At 36.1% G+C, this 11,217-nt stretch overlaps 1 pseudogene; it reads left to right on the top strand.

The window, feature by feature from the left end:
* Positions 1-377: 377 nt before the first annotated feature.
* On the top strand, positions 378-922 carry Mcts1-ps2 (MCTS1, re-initiation and release factor, pseudogene 2; annotated as a pseudogene).
* Positions 923-11,217: the final 10,295 nt, after the last annotated feature.

The following is an 11,217-nucleotide window of genomic DNA, read 5'->3' as shown; positions in this document are numbered from 1 at the left end:
AAAGCACTAACTTGTTGCAGCAGATAAAAGGATGTGCTGCTCTTGCAGAGAGCTTGAGTTCAGTTCCTAGCACTTAAGTTGTGTACTTCGAAACTACCTGAAATTCCAGATTCAGGGATTGTGATATCTTTGGCCTCTGTGTGTATTTATACTCATTCATAGATTCCCAAGCTCCAACATTATCAAAATTTTTTGAGACACAGTCTCTCTATGGAATCCTGGTTGTCCTTGAACTTATTATGTAGTCTAGGCTAGCCTTGAACTCACAGAGATTGCCTGCCTGAGGGCTAGAATTAAAGGTGTATTTTACTACAGACGGTCAGCAATCCACGCTTCTCCTCAGCTCTCTTACCTGTCGGTGCTCCTTCACCAAGACCATGTACAAGAAATTTGACGAGAAAGAAAGTGTGTCCAACTGCATCCAACTGAAAACTTCCGTTATTAAGGATATTAAGAGCCAATTGACTGAGCAGTTTCCAGGTATCGAGCCGTGACTTAATCAAATCATGCCTAAGAAAGAGCCTGCAAAATAGTGAGATGCCATGAACACATGGAAATCCTTACAGTCAACGGAGAGTTACTGTTTTTCAGGCAGAGAAAAGGATCTTTTTATCTAACTCTAAGATTACTTCACAAATACCAGTTTATCCTGCCACACAAGCAGGTCGACAAATGAGCCATCAAATTTGTGCTCAGTGGTGCAAATATCATGTGTCTGGGTTTAACATCTCCTGGAGCAAAGCTCTACACTGCTGCAGTAGATAACATAGTGGCGATCATTGCAGAAGGGAAAGAGCATACCCTGTGTGTTGGAGACATGAAGATGGCAGCAGCAGACATTGAGAAGATCAACAAGGGGATCAGCATTGAGAAAATCCATTATCTAAATGACAGGCTGTGGCACATGAAGACATATAAGTGAGCCTTAGACGCAGTACACTTGAGTTAATATAAATATTGTGTTGTATCTGTGTGTGTGTCTGTATGAGACATCATGAAGACAATACCTCTGTGGTTATGCTGAATAAATTTAACAGATGCCTTTAAAAAACAAAACAAAAAACAAAACAAAACAAAACAAAAGGTGTGTTACTAAGCTTGGCCTTACAAAATTAAAAAAGCATCAACATGTAAATACAATAAAATATCTTGATATGAATAAGCACCTATGTACCATATTTAAAATAGGTCTTAATTTCTCAAAGCATTTGATATTTTAAAAAGCCAGGATATTAGAAAGAGATAGGATTCATTAAAATTCACAAAGAGTAAAGAATTTCTAAAGTATTTTGAAGTTTCCTGCAATATTCTTTCTAGGTTTTAGGTTGTAGGGTTCCTCAGACTCTAGGATTGACCAGACAGGGAGCACAAATGGAGATAGTTCAACTCTCTATTATCATTTTTCAATCGTATATGACATGTCTTTTTGATAAAAACACAGTAGACAACATAATATAAACCCAAATTATATTTTTAAAAGAGAAATAATGTTTCATCTATGTCCATTGTAGAGAAAACCTTTGAGAAGTGATTCAACATAGTTGCCAACAATATCACTGAAACAAATTTTGAAATGTTGCAACACAATTAACATGGCAACCTCGGATAAACAGAGTCCCTATAAGGATTTAAGTATGAATAGCATTGGGAACTAATGCATTTTCATCCCTGCATTTGTATGGTCTTGACACTACATCATCTTGAAAGATTTACAAACATAAACTCTACTCTGCTGATGGCGTTATCTGATGACATAGGTGTGGTCCTCTTCAGGCAAACCATACAATGTAATGAAGAAAAAAGAAGTGCATGAGGATGAGCTACTGGGCTGTTAGTCTAGTTGGCTTCCTGACCTTGGCCATGCCATTACCTTACTTTCTGCCTCAGTTCCCCCCTCCACCGTAGTGGTAAAATAATGCACTGAAATTATAGTTTCCAACAGGATCAAGTGCAACAAAGCTATAAAGTATGCATTTTACTGTATTGGCTTATAGTAAACAATCCATGGTGATTATTGTCTTAAGAGTTGAATGTAATAGGTCAGGCTCATGGTAAATGATCTTATACACAGTCTTAAGCTAAATTCAGTCTCACATAAATGTGGTAAATTAATTTGAAAACTTAGTCAAGCTTTTAGTAGCTTTAAATACACTGGGAATTAAAATACCAGATTCTTAAATTTTCACAACTCCATTAAATGAAAGAATCTACCAGGCAGTTGTTAAGTGGAAAACAGAGAAGAATGTATTATTCACAGCTACTACCATAAAAGACCTACGAGTCTACCACTAATGATATAATAGACAAGGCAACAGTTTAACCTTTATACAAGTGCAATCAAACTCTAGCCAGTGTATCTGAAACAGTAGCTAAAACCTTCATACATTTACACAATGGAAACCTGACATTTGGGTTGTTTCATTTTGCTGATAGAAGGGAATTATTTGCATATTCTCTGTTTTCTTCTTTGTTTATTAGTGTTGTGTGTGTGTGTGTGTGTGTGTGTGTGTGTGTGTGTGTGCTGACTCAGTTGGCATGCAGAAATCAAGGTAATACTTGCAGGTATTGCTGTTCTCTTTCCATCATGTGGGTCCTGAGATCGAAGTGAGCTCATTAGGCTTAGCCCATATCATGTCGCTTATATTTCTTGCTAAGAGATGCTGTCAATGTTTGTGTACCGTTCTAGTTTTATCCAAACAAAAGTAACACATACATGGCTTCACATATTTTTCTGTTCCATAGGTAATGCTACTGAACTTGAAAATAATTTTATTAAGATTTTTGAAAATATACTACTCTTACAAGTCAAGATGTAAGTCTAGTAGATTGATGGTGATTTCCATTAAGATGTGAAAGAAGAGAAGCTCCAAACTTTTAATGAAAATTGTATACCATTTCTGGATTCCCCTCATTTAAAAGTAGGATGTCTTCATTATCTATAAAATAGAGCTAGGGAAAGTATTACTTCAGCTTCATGACCTGGTAACCAAATTCACCATGTTACTCAGATTCGGCTCAGGAAATTTTGATAAATCTTTAAAAGAACACATATTATAAGAGCCTACTCCTGGGAACTAACTGAATTCACAAAGAAACAGTGTTTCGGGTCGTTAAAACGCTGCTCTATCTTGAATAACAAGCTTATTACATGCGAATGCTATAGGGAACCTACTGAATTCACCATGATATTTAGATTCCGTTCCTTAAAATGTTGCTCTTTACTGAAAAGCACACTCATACAAGCATGTACCATTGGGAACTCACTGAATTCGCCTAGAAATTTTGATTCCATTCGTGAAAATTTTTCTATATCCCAAACAGTCCAGTTATTACTACTGCAGCCTATTGGGAACTAACCGAAGTCACCATGTTACTCAGATTCGGCTCACCAAATTTTGATAAATCTTTAAAAGTACAAATATTACAAGAGCCTGCTACTGGGAACTAACTGAATTCACAAAGAGTGTTTCAGTTCGTTAAAACGTTGCTCTATCTTGAATAACAAGCTTATTACATGCGAATACAATTCGGAACCTACTGAATTCACCATGATACTTAGATTCCGTTCCTTATAATGTTGCTCTATATTGAAAAGAGCACACTTACAAGCATGTCCTATTGGGAACTCACTGAATTCGCCTAGAAATTTTGATTCCGTTCGTGAAAATTTTTCTATATCCCGAACAGTCCACTTATTACTACTGCGGCATATTGGGAACTAACCGAATTAACCATGTTACTCAGATTCGGCTAAGGAAATTTTGACAAATCTTAAAAGTACACATATTACAAGAGCCTGCTCCTGGAAACTGACTGAATTCACAAAGAAACAGTGTTTCAGTTCGTTAAAACGTTGCTCTATCTTGAATAACAAGTTTATTACTTGCGAATCCTACTGGGAACCTACTCAATTCACCATGATACTCAGATTCCGTTCCTTAAAATGTTGCTCTATATTGAAAAGCACACTCATACAAGCATGTCACATTGGGAACTCAATGAATTCGCCTAGAAATTTTGATTACATTAGTGAAAATTTTTCTATATACCGAACAGTCCAATTATTACTATTGCGGCCTATAGGGAACTAACCGATCTCACCATGTTACTCAGATTCGGCTCAGGAAATTTTGATAAATCTTTAAAAGTACACACATTACAAGAGCCTGCTCCTGGGAATTAACTGAATTCACAAAGAAACAGTGTTGCAGTCGTTAAAACTTTACTCTATCTTGAATAACAAGCTTATTACATGCGAATCCTACTGGGAACCTACTGAATTCACCATGATATTTAGATTCCGTTCCTTAAAATGTCTCTATATTGAAAAGCACACTCATACAAGCATGTCACATTGGGAACTCACTGATTTCGCCTAGAAATTTTGACTCCATTCGTGAAAATTTTTCTATATCCCGAACAGTCCACCTATTACTATTGCATCCAATTAAAAACTAACCGAATTCACAATGTTACTCAGATTCGGCTCAGGAAATTTTGATAAATCTTTAAAAGTACACATATTACAAGAACCTGCTACTGGGAACTAACTGATTCACAAAGAAACAGTGTTTCAGTTCGTTAAAACGTTGCTGTATCTTGAATAACAAGCTTATTACATGCGAATGCTATAGGGAACCTACTGAATTCACCATGATACTTAGATTCCGTTCCTTAAAATGTTGCTCTTTATTGAAAAGCACACTCATACAAGCATGTCCCATTGGGAACTCACTGAATTCTCCTAGAAATTTTGATTCCATTCGTGAAAATTTTTCTATATCCCGAACAGTCCAATTATTACTACTGCAGCCTATTGGGAACTAACCGAAGTCACCATGTTACTCAGATTCGGCTCACCAAATTTTGATAAATCTTTAAAAGTACACATATTACAAGAGCCTGCTACTGGGAACTAACTGAATTCACAAAGAGTGTTTCAGTTCGTTAAAACGTTGCTCTATCTTGAATAACAAGCTTATTACATGCGAATCCTATTGGGAACCTACTGAATTCACCATGATACTTAGATTCCGTTCCTTAAAATGTTGCCATATATTGAAAAGCACACTCATATAAGCATGTCTCATTGGGAACTCACTGACTTCGCCTAGAAATTTTGATTCCATTCGTAAAAATTTTTCAATATCCCGAACATTCCACTTATTACTACTGCAGCCTATTAGGAACTAACCGAATTCACCATGTTACTCAGATTCGGGTCAGGAAATTTTGATAAATCTTTAAAAGTACACATATTACAAGAGCCTGCTATTGGGAACTAACTGAATTCACAAAGAAACAGTGTTTCAGTTCATTAAAACGTTGCTCTATCTTGAATAACAAGCTTATTACATGCGAATCCTATGGGGAACATAGCGAATTCACCATGATACTTAGATTCCATTCCTTATAATTTTGCTCTATATTGAAAAGAGCACTCAAACAAGCATGTGCCATTGAGAACTCAATGAATTCGCCTAGAAATTTTGATTCCATTCGTGAAAATTTTTCTATATCCCGAACAGTCCTCTTATTCCTACTGTGGGATATTGGGAACTAACCGAATTCAACATGTTACTCAGATTCGACTCGGGAAATTTTGATAAATCTTTAAAAGTACAAATATTACAAGAGCCTGCTACTGGGAACTAACTGAATTCACAAAGAAAGAGTGTTTCAGATCATTAAAACGTTGCGCTATCTTGAAAAACAAGCTTATTACATGTGAATCCTATTGGGAACCTACTGAATTCACCATGATATTTAGATTCCGTTCCTTAAAATGTTGCCATATATTGAAAAGCACACTCATACAAGCATGTACCATTGGGAACTCACTGAATTCTCCTAGAAATTTTGATTACATTCGTGAAAATTTTTCTATATCCCAAAGAGTCCACTTATTACTACTGCAGCCTATTGGGAACTAATCGAATTCACCATGTTACTCAAATTCAGCTCAGGAAATTTTGATAAATCTCTAAAAGTACACATATTACAAGAGCCTGCTCCTGGGAAATAACTGAATCCACAAAGGAACAGTGTTGCAGTTCGTTAAAACGTTGCTCTATCTTGAATAACAAGCTTATTACATGCGAATCCTATTGGGAACCTACTGAATTCACCGTGATACTTAGATTCTGTTCCTTAAAATGTTGCCATATATTGAAAAGCACACTCATACAAGCATGTCCCATTGGGAACTCACTGAATTCGCCTAGATATTTTGAATCCATTCGTGAAAATTTTTTTATATCCCGAACAGTCCAATTATTACTCTTGCGGCCTATTGGGAACTAACCGATTTCACCATTTTACTCAGGTTTAGCTCAGGAAATTTTGATAAATCTTTAAAAGTACACATATTACAAGAGCCTGCTCCTGGGAACTAACTGAATTCACAAAGAAACAGTGGTTCAGTCGTTAAAACTTTGCTCTATCTTGAATAACAAGCTTATCACATGCGAATCCTATTGGGAACCTACTGAATTCACCATGATATTTAGATTCCGTTCCATAAAATGATTCTCTATATTGAAAGGCACACTCATACAAGCATGTCCCATTGGGAACCCACTGAATTTTCCTAAAATTTTGATTCCATTCGTGAAAATTTTTCTATATCCCGAACAGTCCAATTATTACTACTGCAGCCTATTGGGAACTATCCGAAGTCACCATGTTACTCATATTCGGATCACCAAATTTAGTAATCTTTAAAAGTACACATATTACAAGAGCCTGCTACTGGGAACTAAATGAATTCACAAAGAGTGTTTAAGTTCGTTAAAACGTTGCTCTATCTTGAATAACAAGCTTATTACATGCGAATCCTATTGGGAACCTACTGAATTCACCATGATAGTTAGATTTCGTTCCTTAAAATGTTGCCATATATTGAAAAGCACACTCATATATGCATGTCTCATTGGGAACTCACTGAGTTCGCCTAGAAATTTTGATTCCATTTGTAAAAATTTTTCAATATCCCGAACATTCCACTTATTACTACTGCGGCCTATTAGGAACTAACCGAATTCACCATGTTACTCAGATACGGCTCAGGAAATTTTGATAAATCTTTAAAAGTACACATATTACAAGAGCCTGCTATTGGGAAGTAACTGAATTCACAAAGAAACAGAGTTTCAGTTCATTAACCGTTGCTCTATCTGGAATAACAAGCTTATTACATGCAAAACCTATTGGGAACATACCGAATTCACCATGATACTTAGATTCCGTTCCTTATAATGTTGCTTTATATTGAAAAGCACACTCATACAAGCATGTCCCACTGGGAACTCACTGAATTCGCCTAGAAATTTTGATTCCATTCGTGAAAATTTTTCTATATCCCGAACAGTCCTCTTATTCCTAGTGTGGCATATTGGGAACTAACCGAATTCAACAAATTACTCAGATTCGGCTCAGGAAATTTTGATAAATCTTTAAAAGTACACATATTACAAGAGCCTGCTACTGGGAACTAACTGATTCACAAAGAAACAGTGTTTCAGTTCGTTAAAACGTTGCTGTATCTTGAATAACAAGCTTATTACATGCGAATCCTATTGGGAACCTACTGAATTCACCATGATACTTAGATTACGTTCCTTAAAATGTTGCCCTATATTCTAAAGGACACACATACAAGCATGTCCCATTGGGAACTCACTGAATTCGCATAGAAATTTTTATTCCATTCGTGAAAATTTTTCTATATCCCGAACAGTCCAATTATTACTACTGCGGCCTATTGGGAACTAACCGAATTCACCATGTTACTCAGATACGGCTCAGGAAATTTTGATAAATCTTTAAAAGTACACATATTACAAGAGCCTGCTATTGGGAAGTAACTGAATTCACAAAGAAACAGAGTTTCAGTTCATTAACCGTTGCTCTATCTGGAATAACAAGCTTATTACATGCAAAACCTATTGGGAACATACCGAATTCACCATGATACTTAGATTCCGTTCCTTATAATGTTTCTTTATATTGAAAAGCACACTCATACAAGCATGTCCCACTGGGAACTCACTGAATTCGCCTAGAAATTTTGATTCCATTCGTGAAAATTTTTCTATATCCCGAACAGTCCTCTTATTCCTAGTGTGGCATATTGGGAACTAACCGAATTCAACAAGTTACTCAGATTCGGCTCAGGAAATTTTGATAAATCTTTAAAAGTACACATATTACAAGAGCCTGCTACTGGGAACTAACTGATTCACAAAGAAACAGTGTTTCAGTTCGTTAAAACGTTGCTGTATCTTGAATAACAAGCTTATTACATGCGAATCCTTTTGGGAACCTACTGAATTCACCATGATACTTAGATTCCGTTCCTTAAAATGTTGCCCTATATTCTAAAGGACACACATACAAGCATGTCCCATTGGGAACTCACTGAATTCGCATAGAAATTTTTATTCCATTCGTGAAAATTTTTCTATATCCCGAACAGTCCAATTATTACTACTGCGGCCTATAGGGAACTAACCGAATTCACCATGTTACTCAGATTCGGCTCAGGAAATTTTGATAAATCTTTAAAAGTACACATATTACAAGAGCCTGCTACTGGGAACTAACTGACTTCACAAAGAGACAGTGTTTCAGTTCGTTAAAACGTTGCTCTATCTTGAATAACAAGCTTATTACATGCGAATCCTATTGGGACCTACTGAATTCACCATGATAGTTAGATTCCGTTCCTTAAAATGTTGCCATATATTGAAAAGTACACTCATATATGCATGTCTCATTGGGAACTCATTGAGTTCGCCTAGAAATTTTGATTCCATTCGTAAAAATTTTTCAATATCCCGAACATTCCACTTATTACTACTGCGGCCTATTAGGAACTAACCGCATTCACCATGTTACTCAGATTTGGCTCAGGAAATTTTGATAAATATTTAAAAGTACACGTATTACAAGAGCCTGCTACTGGGAACTAACTGAATTCACAAAGAGACAGTGTTTCATTTCGTTAAAACGCTGCTCTATCTTGAATAACAAGCTTATTACATGCGAACCATATTGGGAACCTACTGAATTCACAATGATATTAGATTCCGTTCCTTAAAATGTTGCTCTATATTGAAAAGCACACTCATACAAGCATGTCCCATTGGGAACACACTGAATTCGCCTAGAAATTTTGAATCCATTTGTGAAAATTTTTCTATATCCCGAACAGTCCACTTATTACTACTGCGGCCTATTGGGAACTAAGTGAATTCACCATGTCACTCAGATTCGGCTCAGGAAATTTTGATAAATCTTTAAAAGAACACATATTACAAGAGCATGTTCCTGGGAACTAACTGAATTCACAAAGAAACAGTGTTTCAGTTCGTTAAAACGTTGCTCTATCTTGAATAACAAGCTTATTACATGCGAATCCTATTGGGAACCTACTGAATTCACAATGATATTTAGATTCCGTACTTTAAAATGTTGCTCTATATTGAAAAGCAAACTCATACAAGCATGTCCCATTGGGAACTCACTGAATTGCCCTGAAATTTTGATTCTATTCGTGAAAATTTTTTATATCCCCAAGACTCCACTTATTACTACTGCAGCCTATTGGGAACTAAGTGAATTTACCATGTTACTCAGATTCGGCTCAGGAAATTTTGATAAATCTTTAAAAGTACACATATTACAAAAGCCTGCTACTGGGAACTAACAGAATTCACAAAGAGTGTTTCAGTTCGTTAAAACGTGGCTCTATCTTTAATAACAAGCTTATTACATGCGAATCCTATGGGGAACCTACTGAATTCACCATGATACTTAGATTCTGTTCCTTAAAATGTTGCCATATATTGAAAAGCACACTCATATATGCATGTCTCATTGGGAACTCACTGAGTTCGCACAGAAATTTTGATTCCATTCGTAAAAATTTTTCAATATCCCGAACATTCCACTTATTACTACTGCGGCCTATTAGGAACTAACCGAATTCACCATGTTATTCAGATTCGGCTCAGGAAATTTGTATAATTCTTTAAAAGTACACATATTACAAGAGCCTGCTATTGGGAACTAATTGAATTCACAAAGAAACAGTGTTTCAGTTCATTAAAACGTTGCTCTATCTTGAATAACAAGCTTATTACATGCGAAACCTATTTGGAACATACCGAATTCACCATGATACTTAGATTCCGTTCCTTAAAATGTTTCTCTATATTGAAAAGAGCACTCAAACAAGCATGTGCCATTGGGAACTCACTGAATTCGCCTAGAAATTTTGATTCCATTCGTGAAAATTTTTTTATATCCCGAACAGTCCACTTATTACTACTGCGGCCTATTGGAAACTAAGCGAATTCACCATGTTACTCAGATTCGGCTCAGGAAATTTTGATAAATCTTTAAAAGTACACATATTACAAGAGCCTGTTCCTGGGAACTAACTGAATTCAGAAAGAAACAGTGTTTCAGGTCGTTAAAACGTTGCTCTATCTTGAATAACCAGCTTATTACATGCGAATCCTATTGGGAACCTACTGAATTCACCATGATACTTAGATTCAGTTGCTTATAATGTTGCTCTCTATTGAAAAGAGCACTCAAACAAGCATGTGCCATTGGGAACTCACTGAATTCGCCTAGAAATTTTGATTCCATTCGTGAAAATTTTTCTATATCCCGAACAGTCCACTTATTACTACTGCGGCATATTGGGTACTAACCGAATTTAACACGTTACTCAGATTCGGCTCAGGAAATTTTGATAAATCTTTAAAAGTACACATATTACAAGAGCCTGCTACTGGAAACTAACTGTTTCACAAAGAAACAGTTTTTCAGTTCGTTAAAACGTTGCTGTATCTTGAATAAAAAGCTTATTACATGCAGATCCTATTGGGAACCTACTGAATTCACCATGATACTTAGATTCCGTTCCTTAAAATGTTGCCATATATTAAAAAGCACACTCATACAAGCATGTCCCATTGGGAACTCACTGAATTCGCCAGGAAATTTTGATTCCATTCGTGAAAATTTTTCTATATCCCGAACAGTCCACTTATTCCTACAGCGGCCGATTGGGAACTAACCGAATTCACCATGTTACTCAGATTCGGCTCAGGAAATTTTGATAAATCTTTAAAAGTACACATATTACAAGAGCCTGCTACTGGGAACTAACTGACTTCACAAAGAGACAGTGTTTCAGTTCGT

This window comes from Rattus norvegicus, chromosome 13, assembly GCF_021556685.1.
Source record: "Rattus norvegicus strain SHRSP/BbbUtx chromosome 13, alternate assembly SHRSP_T2T, whole genome shotgun sequence".
NCBI classification, from domain to species: Eukaryota; Metazoa; Chordata; class Mammalia; order Rodentia; family Muridae; genus Rattus; species Rattus norvegicus.
This window is presented reverse-complemented; position numbering and strand designations above follow the sequence as displayed.